The following is an 11035-nucleotide window of genomic DNA, read 5'->3' on the forward strand; positions in this document are numbered from 1 at the left end:
ATATCCTATAATATTTTGCATATTATATGAAAAACATTATTTTTACCAGAAATCTTTATAGGTATGAATCGCTTAGCGCTTTATATTTACCCCATTCAACGCAAAGCGATTTCTGTCGCACCACTCTCTAATATAGTTTTCAAGGTCTAAGTAACGCATTTATAATTGGAATTATCTTGGTTGCTCATTGATACATTTTTAGAGATACCAAACGATATTATAGTATACAACTAAGAGGTTTAGGAATACCAAACGAAGTAGGGGACTGTCATATTCCGTTTCTTTTTCGCTAAACTCTCAATGAAAATCTGGGAATCACATACCCTGGCCAATTATCGTTAGGGTAATGGATGCTGTCTGTCACATTTTGCCGGCAATGCCGCGGATGATGAGGAAGATGATGAAGAGCGGCCAGTAGTTCCCATGGTCGAATCGTTATATATAAAGTACAGCTAGTCCGATCTGCTGAGCCATGCCAGCTGACCAGAGTGCAAGAAGAAGAACAACTCAATCAAGCGAGTGCGAAACTTCAAGTTCATCGTGATGTGGATGGGAACCGAGCGTGTCCATTACACTTGTCCCTCTGCCCAAGTCAATGCACCGGGAGAACTGAAATAAATAAATTAAATAAATCAATTTAGGCTTCATAAATAAATTTAATAAATTTAATAAATTATTTTAAGGCGCATAAATACATTCTTTTCTATTTTTAAATCAATAAATAAACTTTCTATAGCTCGATAATAATAAAATTGAAGTCTATTGTGACATTTCTGATACAGACTTTGAACATATTACATTTTGACAATTAAATAAAATTATTTTATGATATGATAAATAGATAAATATGCAGAATAGCAGCTTAAGCTCTAACATAATTTTAAAATATTTCCCCAGCTTTTTCTCGGTGTATTTCTACGAATGCCTGTGAGATTCTGCGGCCATGACAAGCGCGGGCCCAATGCTAATGCCGATGTTAATGCTATTATTATTGTTGCTATTTGCGCTACTGTTGCCCGAAGGCGTTAAGAACTACAAAATAGCGACAAAGTGTAAGCTTAACCGAAGAGGAAGCCGGTGAAAAACAAAATCCGAACAACAATCGCACCAGGCTGAAAAGTTACATTGGGAAATCCGATTACCTGACCGTTCCGCGGAACCTCAAGATCGCTTTTTGGAGTCAATGGTTTGTGGAATTGGATAATGCAGGGATTACATTATCGTTGGATCTTAACTCTTTTGGTTGGGGTGAGAACTCACAGCATTTTAGTGTAATTTTGTTAGGGTTTTTTTCTTTTAAATAAGATATAAAAGGAAATATTAAATGTTTATAAAGAAAATATTACTTTAAAATACAAAAAATATTAAAAATATTTCCTTCCCCTTCCAAAGCTTTAATTTCAGTTCAGCTTGTCCAGAATTTCATTTCCTTCGCTGACAAATAAAACAAATACTTATCAAAGCAGGTGAAATGCACAAATCCCTTCCCACCGACATCCAATTTTATGACCCCCTGGCATTTTCGGAAGTTCTTTCTTTCATTCCCAATACACTTTTTAGTGCGCTTTGTTCGTACTCATTTCCATTTCCATTTTCGGGTATCGGCATCGGTTCGCCTTTGTTGGGCATTTGCCTTCTTTTATTTTTAATAAGAGTGACATTCGCTTATCAGAGTGGGGCTTCGTGTAATATTTATGTGGCATTTTGTCACCGCGACACCATTCGTGGTGACCTTTCTCTCGATCGGTCGGTCGGTCGGTCAACTACTTGAAAGAAAATTTAAATTTTAGCATAAATTTATGGGATGGCAGGCAGTCGGACAGACATTCTTAGCGACATCATCATCATTGCTTTTATTATCATCAAGGCGGTATTTGTTTTGTGAGTGCATCTATACATTTTCGATGCGATATTTGGTAGTTTATGTATCAACGATGACGGCTTCTGCTTCGACTTGAGAACGGTACTTTTTCCAGCACCCTACAACTTCCATCGAATTTTTATGAGCTCTTTCGAATTTTCACAGATGAATTTTCCTTTATATTTTCATATTTTAATGGTATTTTCTGCAAAGATTTTTAATAAAAAAAAATAAAATATTAATTTATAAAAATAAATATTAATTTATTAAATATAAAAAGCAAATAAATTCACTTTAAACATTAAAAAAAAAAAAAAAAATTTAATGTGTAAAAAAGAAACCCAAAATAATAAAATGTAGCTACTTATTTATTCGACCAATTCCAACAGAAGAACGTCCAACGTCTGACAAACCAGAATTAAAACCCATCCACATTTGATTGTCCACCTCCCACCAAACTAAAGAAAAAGGGGCGTTTGGACATTTCTATTTATTCCTTTTGGCCAGCAGCCCATTCATTGATTTTGTTGAACCCTTCTTTCACTCAACGAGTGAGTGGAGCTTGTCCAGTAAATTAGCATTAACATTCATTTGGTTTTCAGACCGATTCGTTTGTTTGTTTGTATTGCGTGAGCTTAGTGGCCAAAAGGTTTTTTTAAGCCAAGAGCTCAAGAGCTGATTTCAATGCAATGCTAAAGACGAACGCATTTATCATCGATAGCCGGGCATTGATATGCTAAACTGCAGTTGACTTTTCCTGGTATTCCAATAGTCACTGTGCCAACTTAAATACGAGCCTGTATGTATATACGTATATATCGTAGATCAGTTTACCTATCCCCATTTCTTTGGGGCTTTGGTTTTCGGTTTTAGGTTTGGGTTTGCTTTTTTATCAATCAAGTTCCCTGCGGTGCGGCGTGTTGACGTCTCTCTTATTACAACAGCATGATTATGGCGTATTAGCCCTATTAAATGTCGCATGACATCGATGTTGACTCAAGGTGTTAGGGCGTGTCATAATACTGGATGAAGCGGGTTGCGAGAAGCTGGGAAATTGGGGTTTTTGTGATGGGCTTAGCTAAACTCTGCTCTTCGTAAAGTCCCACAAATTGTGAATTCCTTTTAAAGCTGCACACTAATAGCCAGGAATTTCTTTGATGATTTCTAAAAACAAGAAACAAATATTTCTGTAATGAAAAATTTAGTCAAAGCTTTAGAAATAAAACAAAGTAAGCAAAGGAATTAAAATCGGATTTTTAAATGATTTTTAAATGATCTTGAGAATCTTGTATTTTCAAAAGTTAGTATTCAAAAAAATAAACAATATAAGAAAAAACAAAAAATATTTGTAAAGTTTCCTACATAACTATTTTCAAATTGTTTTTTTTTTTAATAATTATGAATCTACATATTTTCTAATAATTTATTATATAATTTAAAAAAATGGTATACCATTTTTAAATATTAAAGTAAAAAATCTGTTATTATAATAAAATGGGTATTTTATATTTTCAAGGTAAAAAACGCCGTAAATGAGTAACTTCATGTCGAAACCTCTTACAATTCTGCTACCCATTTACCACAAAGCAACAGGAAGCTGGCAGGAAATTTGCGATTAGTCAAATTAACGGTCGCATGGCACAATTAAGCTTAGCCAAATCAAACACAACAAGATAATGGAAGCCAGATTCAATTATCCAAATTGCTATCGTTTCACATGGATTTCGATAGGTATCAACAAAAGGAACCGAATCTCGCTCTTGTAATGCTCTCAAAGTCAAACTTAATTTCGGATCACCTTGGGGGCCACACAAAAAAAAAACAAGAAAAAGGGTGGTACCCCATGGTAAATATTCTGGAAGTGCTACCTGATCATTGCATAATTGCTGCCAATGAACAACAGTCGACGAAAATTACATAAGAAAGAAATAAAAGGTTAAGAAAGAGAGTGGGAAATGTCTGTAGAAGTATGATGTAAAGCGGCGAGAAACAACAACTCCATCATCAGACAATGTTCCAAAGAAAAAGGAAAAGAAAAAGAAAAACAGACAAGCTACGGTAATGACAACAACAACTGAGCGCAAAAAATGTTCAACTGCGGTAAATAGCCAAAAAAAAAACCAACCAAAAAAATAGATAAAAAAATATTATAAAGGTAAAAATAAACAACGCTGGCAAGTCAAGTTGCCTCTTGTTGTACGTGTTTTTGCACTGGTGTCTGCGTCTAAGTCTAAGCTCCGCTGTCTGTGTGCGTGCGTATCGGTGTGAGTACGTGCAGACACCCAAAAACCCGCCCCATCCGACTCGACAAAGGCGGAAAAATCAAAAGGTGCACCAAAGCTCAGCCACAACAACCTGTCCAATGTCCTAACTGAAAATCCCAATAGAATAATCATAAAAAATAAAATTATCAGTAAATTAATAATAATAATAAATATTATAATTAATAAACAATAAAAAAATAAATAATAAAAATATCGAATAAGTAAATAAGTAATGCAGATAAATAATAATAATAAATAATAATAATAAATAATAATCTAATGAATAAAGAAATAAATAATAATAATAAATAATTTAAAAAAATATTTTCATAATATTCAGAATGCATAAAAATAACAATCAATTTTTAAAATCGTGCGCTAATAAAGAAAAATAAATAGGATGACATTTTAAAATCTCTATAAACCCTGCACAACTATTTATTTTCGTTGCAATGCAAATATATTAATTTTTTGGTTGCTAGATTACAATAAAATATGTTTAAAAGGATAACAAAAGTTGTAGTTATTTTTATCTGAGTTTTTATGATTGAAGCTCAGCTCAGCCAATAAATATGAAACTAAATTTTTGCCTTAGGTTCTTGTGAAAACCAAAATACCGAAGCAATGTACCGCACACCTTGGTTATGACCAAAAGCCAAAAAAAAAATCAAGCCACTTATTACCACAAGGTACCAAGCAAAGCAGACAGCCAGCTTGTTCTCGCTGCTGCTGCTGTTTGCTGTTGTTGTACTTGTCGTGTTCGACTGCGAAACACAAAAAAAAAAAAGCGCCAACAAAAAGTACAGACATCGGAGAAGAAAAAACCAAAAAAAAAAAACGAACTGACAGCCAAACGAGGGAGTCAAAAGACCGAAAACCAACAAAAAAAAAATGCCAGACTCCAGCCAACAAAACTTCGGCTTCGGCTCTTTGCACGTGATACATTCATCATGAACTTGAATTTGAATTTTAAGTTTAATGGTTAATCCATTGTTGTTGTTGTTGTGCAGGCAACAATTTGCGAGCACTTGTTACCATTATTGTTTTTGTTTTTGCTGCCGCTGCGCTGCTTTTGTTATTTCTCGTTTTTGTGTCTGGGTCTCTTTATTTTTTCTCCGATTTTTGGTTTTGGGCAGAGGTAAAAAAAAAAGCCGACAATTGCAGTCGTTACTTTTGTTGTTGTCACTTGCACTTGTTGCGTTTTTGTCTTGTTATTGTCTTCATCATCATCATGGGCATTATTGTATAACGCTGAGGATTCCCCCGCTGAGCGCACCAAAAACAAAGCACAACAACACAAATACTAATCCCAGCTGAGCCGCAAGGTTTTCCAATGCCACGCCCCCGGCAGCCCGAAGTACGCCCATCTATGCGTAACCTGCGAAAAATGCGAAAATCTGTTGACAGGACATCTATTGTCCAAACCGTTTTTGTTTTGTGGGCGGCAACCGAGAAAACGAAGGAAAAAATGCAAATCCTTTCCGTAGAAACAAGTGGTCAAATAGGGAGATAAGATAAAGATATTTTCTTATACAATAATTGAAATATTTGCATATTACAATATCTTTTTTTGAAATCAAAAGTCTAAGTTTCCAGTTTTTTAAATGAATTTTTCATATCATTTGCTCAATGTTATAAGAAGCCAAAGGATTTACAAGTTCGTTTCCTAAGTCTTTTATTTTTGATTATTCTGGTTCTTTTTTAATCATGCAAAAAAAAAAACAATAAAACAACTAAAATGTAAATAACCTTACTTAATCATGGTCATTTTTTTAAAACCGAAATAAATCGAAACTTTAAGTGGAAAAGAACGCCACCAATAAAATGATATTAATAATGTGGCCACAAAAACTCAGACTTTCATTTACTTCAGCAAAAAAAATCGTTTCCAAATAAAGCATATAAAATACAGATTCATGATAAATATCGATATACACTTAAGAGTATACATATTTGTTAATTTTATAGACAGCGTGTACGCACATAAATATAACTCATTCTGAAAACAATCTCATTATTATTGCAATCAGGTTTTCTTGATGCTCAGTTTTTTATTCTGTTGTTTTTTTGTTTGCGTTTTTGAAAATTAGTCAAAAAACGTGCGCATGACGCTTCATTGGGGGCGAATTTTTCTGGGGGTGGGGCGCCCTGCGCGAGTGCGTGCGCTCTCTTAAATGAATTATGAATAAAGTAATCAGTAGGTTTTTTTTCGAGCCGCTGACGTGAGGGCCACGTTGGCAACTAATTTCGACCTTGCATACAATTTTAATTAAGATTTTTTTTTTGTTTCTGTTCATGTGAACATGGTTATACACTGATTTTTTATATATATCACCTACCATAAACGAAGAGGCAGCAGCAGAAACAGAAGGGTGTCGACAGCCCCGCCGATGACAATGATAATTTGTAAGCTAAAGTTAATTTTGTATTACGTTTTACGTGGTGGCTTCAACTTGAACCATAAAAAGTGTTCAGGCAAATCCGTGAAAATTATCAAGTTCAACTTGGGAATCGGTCTGCTGATTAGGAACATTTTTAAGAATATTTCTCACCAATTAGGTAATTTATGTTGCAAATGTATTTCCAAATTATTTGTTTCTCAGTGTCAAAGATCCTAATCATCAGCACGCACAACGGAAATATTGAAACAAATATGGATTGTCATACCTTTCTGAACTCGTTATTAAATTTCCAATTGATTGGCATTCAAAACTGGACATTTTATTTTAAAAAAATTAAAATTGACGAAAATTTTAATTTTTTAAATCACACGGAAGGTGTTATGGGTTTACTTATTATTTTGTTATCTGTTCAAAACAGTATGTATTTTTGGTGTATTACCATTTTTAGCCAAGTTATAGCAAAAAAACCAAAATAAAAATTCATATTTTTGTCAAAAACCGAAATTCCGAATTTCCGAAATTTGCAAATCGCGGAAAGTCCGATGCTAACTCCCCAGCGAGCACAAGTGTGTTGAAATGCTAAATTGTTGAGTTATTTATATAGCCAACTATGCCCTTGAGTTCGCAAAAATCCTCACAGTTATAAATATTTAAAAAAAATGGTTTGGTTTCTTGCCATTATTTAATTATCTAATATTTCTTGCTTTAAGATCTGACAGAGTAGAGTTTTTGTTTGGTATTACCTATAAACTAAATTACCTGCGAATAAATAGCTACATAGAACGAAATAAGGGAACAATACATGGAAAATATGGGATATCCATCTGAAGCCCATGTATTTTTCCCAGGGCGCCTAAATCTTCTCCTTGCAAACACCATATTCTCTGGTTTTTCTTCTTTATTTCTCCTCCCTCTATATGCTCCGTTTTCTTTACCTCTTTTTACTTTTCCTTCTCTTCGCATCGATCGCCGTTGCATATTTTCAATTTTTTGCATTTTCAACATAAATTAGCCGTCTCCCAGTGACCCCCAACACAAGTTCTTCTCCTTCTTACCATCTCGCCTGCGTCTTTTCGCTCTTCTTGGCCAGAAATAGACATCGGTTAGGCCAAGAAGAGCAAAATTCCTGGCATCAGAAAGGAACGTGGACAAAACAGGCATTGGAAAAAAAGTGAAGCGTTAATAAAACGGCACAAAAGGAACACACAACAGCAAGCAAAAAAAAAACACAACGGGTTAATAGGGGCGCAAGACGGCGGATGGGGAAAGAGGGGCGTGGCAGGGACCAAGCGGAGTCTGCAGAAGATGTAACCAAAGTCCAGGCCCAAGATCATCATTATCATCGTCATGATGATGCAAAAGAACCCAAAGAAGCTCGGAAGCAAAGAGTGATGAGAGAAGATGTGGAAGATTCAAAAGAAACGAGGGGCAGAAGAACTCGGATTCGCCTTCGGTTTCTGCATTCGGTAAGATCGAAGAAGAACCGTTCCAATGGGCATATAGAATAGGTATTACCCTTTAGTTAAAAGCTTAAAAAGTTCCTAATAAGTTCTCCAGAAATGATAAAGCCTTGAAAATTTAGGGTCTAATGTACGCAGTTCCTTGAAAATATAAATAAATACTTTCCAAAAGTCTCATTAAAATGTTAAGAAATGTACCTTAATTAAAGTTTAAATAAAGTTTTGGAGTCTAAAACTTATTTTGTAATTTATTAGATACCTTAAATTATTTAGGGGTACAAATTTAAGGTATTTATGTATAAGAGACTTGAATAGACATTAAAGGCAATTTCACCTTTAAATTAATTTTAGAAATGCATGTTTGGTCTCCTTTCTATAAAAAGATGTCTAAAAATTGTACAACAGTTAGGATAAGAATTCCAAACAATAAATATCACAGAATCGGGTGTTCAACAGAAATCTTTTTCTAATCAAATTCGTCATGTTTCTTACATAATAATGATATTTAGTGGATATTCAAAAATCGAGCAATGCACAAAGAACCGACAGGCTATCCGGACCATGTATCCATATATGTGGGGTTTTGGGCGTTGGGATTGGTACTGCAAGAACTTCTTCTTCTTCTCTAGAAGCTTCTTCCTCTTTTTCATGTGCTTCCTCCGCTTTGGTCGCGTCTTCAATTGCTGTTGTTATTGTTGTCGTTGTTGTTGTTGTCGTTGTTGTTGTTGTCAGGCGTGTGCGGTGCGCGTTGAATCCGCTATAACAGTGTTAGTACGTTAGTAGGTATACAAACAGGTAAAACAGGTATTCCCAGCCGCTCTGCCCATGCTCATCATCATCATCATGATCATCGTAATGATTATGTTCTTCTGCTGCTGCCGCTGCTGCTGCTGCCTTTTCTCTTCCTCTTCTACCACCACAATGGGCTGGCTGGCTATCGGCTTCTTACTTCACTTGAAGCATTATTTTAGCGAGTCGCCGTCGATGACGACAATTGAGCAAATAAAGATAAAAACAAAAAAGTACAACAAAATATTAAAAGAACACAGCAAACAAAAATTGCTTTAAACGGTAGTTAAAACTATTTTTTTATCCAAGTAAATTTTTCAGTTTAATTTTTTAAATCCTAATTAAATTAAACTATAAATTTACATACATTTTTTATATTTTTCGTATAAATTGACAAGTTTTCAGGACCAAAGATGTTTTAAAAATAACATTATAATATTCAATTTTTAAACAATATTAAATTGATATTGCCCAAAAAATTTTAATATATATTGAAGTAGGACTAATTAAAAATGAGGCGTAACGATTTAAATAAAATGTAATATTAAAATTAAAATAAAAAACAAGTAAAGCCAAGTAATGCGATTACTATAAATATTTATTCACAACCACTACGAAAGTCTACTTAGTAATTTTTCCCAGTCTTTAAAAGCAAGAACAAAAAGCCAAGAAAAGAGTGAGTGAGATCGAGCGAAGTAAGCGCATTGAGGCCCAAAGGAACACATTCTTAAACACAGCAATTACCCAGCGAAATGGGTGTTGGTGGGCAAAGAGGTGGAGTCGGGATGGGGGGAGGAGAAGGGGGAGGGGACAGAAGATGCAGACAGTAAAAACGAGAAAATTCTGCTGGCTCTGTGGGCCCTCTTCTACGCCCATCCAACGACCCTCCCCCAACGCACCCCCTTAACAAACCCCTCCCAACTAACTAACCAAGAACCAAAGCCAAAGTCAAGGCATTAACAGACCAGTGAGCACAGCACTCACACACTTGCCATGTGCAATTCTACACATACTTCTATATATACAGAAAAGATATATATGGATGGTCTTGGTCTATAGTATAGACTCTATACCTTCGGTGGCCTAGGTCTGGGCCAACAACAATAACCAGCTCGCTTCTCATTGGGTTCGCAATCAAGAACTTGAGATTCGCTTTTGGTTAGAGATCTTTATCCACTATCTGTACTTCGGGATTATGGGGGTTTTTAATTAAATAAATAAGAAAAACAAAATCCCTTGTTAAAATGTAGTGTTTTAAATTGTATAAATATTTGAAAAAATTATATATAATTTATATAACTTCACCATTTGATTTAAGTATGTCCATCCACTTATTTAATTCTTTGTAATTTCTTTCAAATTTGTATAAAATAGTGAGAACTTAATTTTATCAAGTAATTTGTTTTCTTAATTTATTAAATTAAAGCCCCTAATGAAATGAAATTCGTTTTCATAGTTAAAAGCATGAAAGAATAGCCAAAATTGAACTTATTCAATATGTTTTCAATACAAATAATTGTTAAAAAGCAGATAATATATTATTTAAGGGTCCAAAATCTGTGTATATTTCGGTTCTGGGCCAGAACACTTGCAATTTGGCCAGCGAGCGGCTTTTTGAGTGAGAGTGAAGTTGGCGCAGGAACAATGCAGCACCAGCAAAAAAACAACAACAACGCAGGGAGATGTTCTTTTGAATGCTCCACCGATCGCAAAGAAGAAGAACCATAGGAAAACCTCTGATAACGCCAACATCACGACATTAACATTGCCGCTGCCTCAACGGCAAAGTCACAGTCAAAGCCAAAGTTACCAACAGGTTTTCAGAGCCTGCCTCTTCGGCCTGTGATTCTCCAGTACGCTCTTTCTCAAATTCTCTCACGATACACATCGATACAGAGTGAGAAAATGTTTGAAACATTTAGTTAGTCTCCCTAGCATTTTTAAATATATACCAACGTTATAAAATATTTTATAAAATAAATTCCAGTTGATAACTCTCCCGGATTTTAAAATAAAAATTTCTAATTATAATATTTAAAATGTTTTCTTCTGAAAATTTGATCTTTCTTCAACATTTTCTTCGTGTGTACCTCTCTCACCTGCGAAAGAGGCTTCGTTTTCAGTTTCGGCTATGAGCTCGTCTTCGTTTTTACCTTCGGCACTTTGCTCTCTTTCTCTCTCTCACCTTTTCGCCGCACACCAGCTCAAAGTTAGCTGTAAATTTGTTACGTCGCCGCAGAAGAGAATATGCGTGCGTCA

At 34.9% G+C, this 11035-nt stretch overlaps 1 long non-coding RNA gene across 11 annotated transcripts in view; it reads right to left on the reverse strand.

Annotated features, from left to right (window-relative positions):
* Positions 1-258: 258 nt before the first annotated feature.
* LOC108059197 (uncharacterized) overlaps positions 259-11035 on the reverse strand; it is a 28436-nt gene continuing 17659 nt past the window's right edge. For 5 of the 11 annotated variants that reach the window (XR_011419665.1, XR_011419658.1, XR_006412338.2 and 2 more), the window contains exons 3-4: positions 1577-2066; positions 259-609 (exon numbers count right to left, since the gene is read on the reverse strand). This is a non-coding gene — a long non-coding RNA (uncharacterized lncRNA). Of the gene's footprint in view, positions 610-1576; positions 2067-2695; positions 3026-11035 lie in introns of all 11 variants that reach the window. The other 6 variants (XR_011419661.1, XR_011419659.1, XR_011419662.1 and 3 more) reach the window with 4 other exon arrangements.

This window comes from Drosophila takahashii, chromosome X (genome assembly GCF_030179915.1).
Source record: "Drosophila takahashii strain IR98-3 E-12201 chromosome X, DtakHiC1v2, whole genome shotgun sequence".
Taxonomy (NCBI): domain Eukaryota; kingdom Metazoa; phylum Arthropoda; class Insecta; order Diptera; family Drosophilidae; genus Drosophila; species Drosophila takahashii.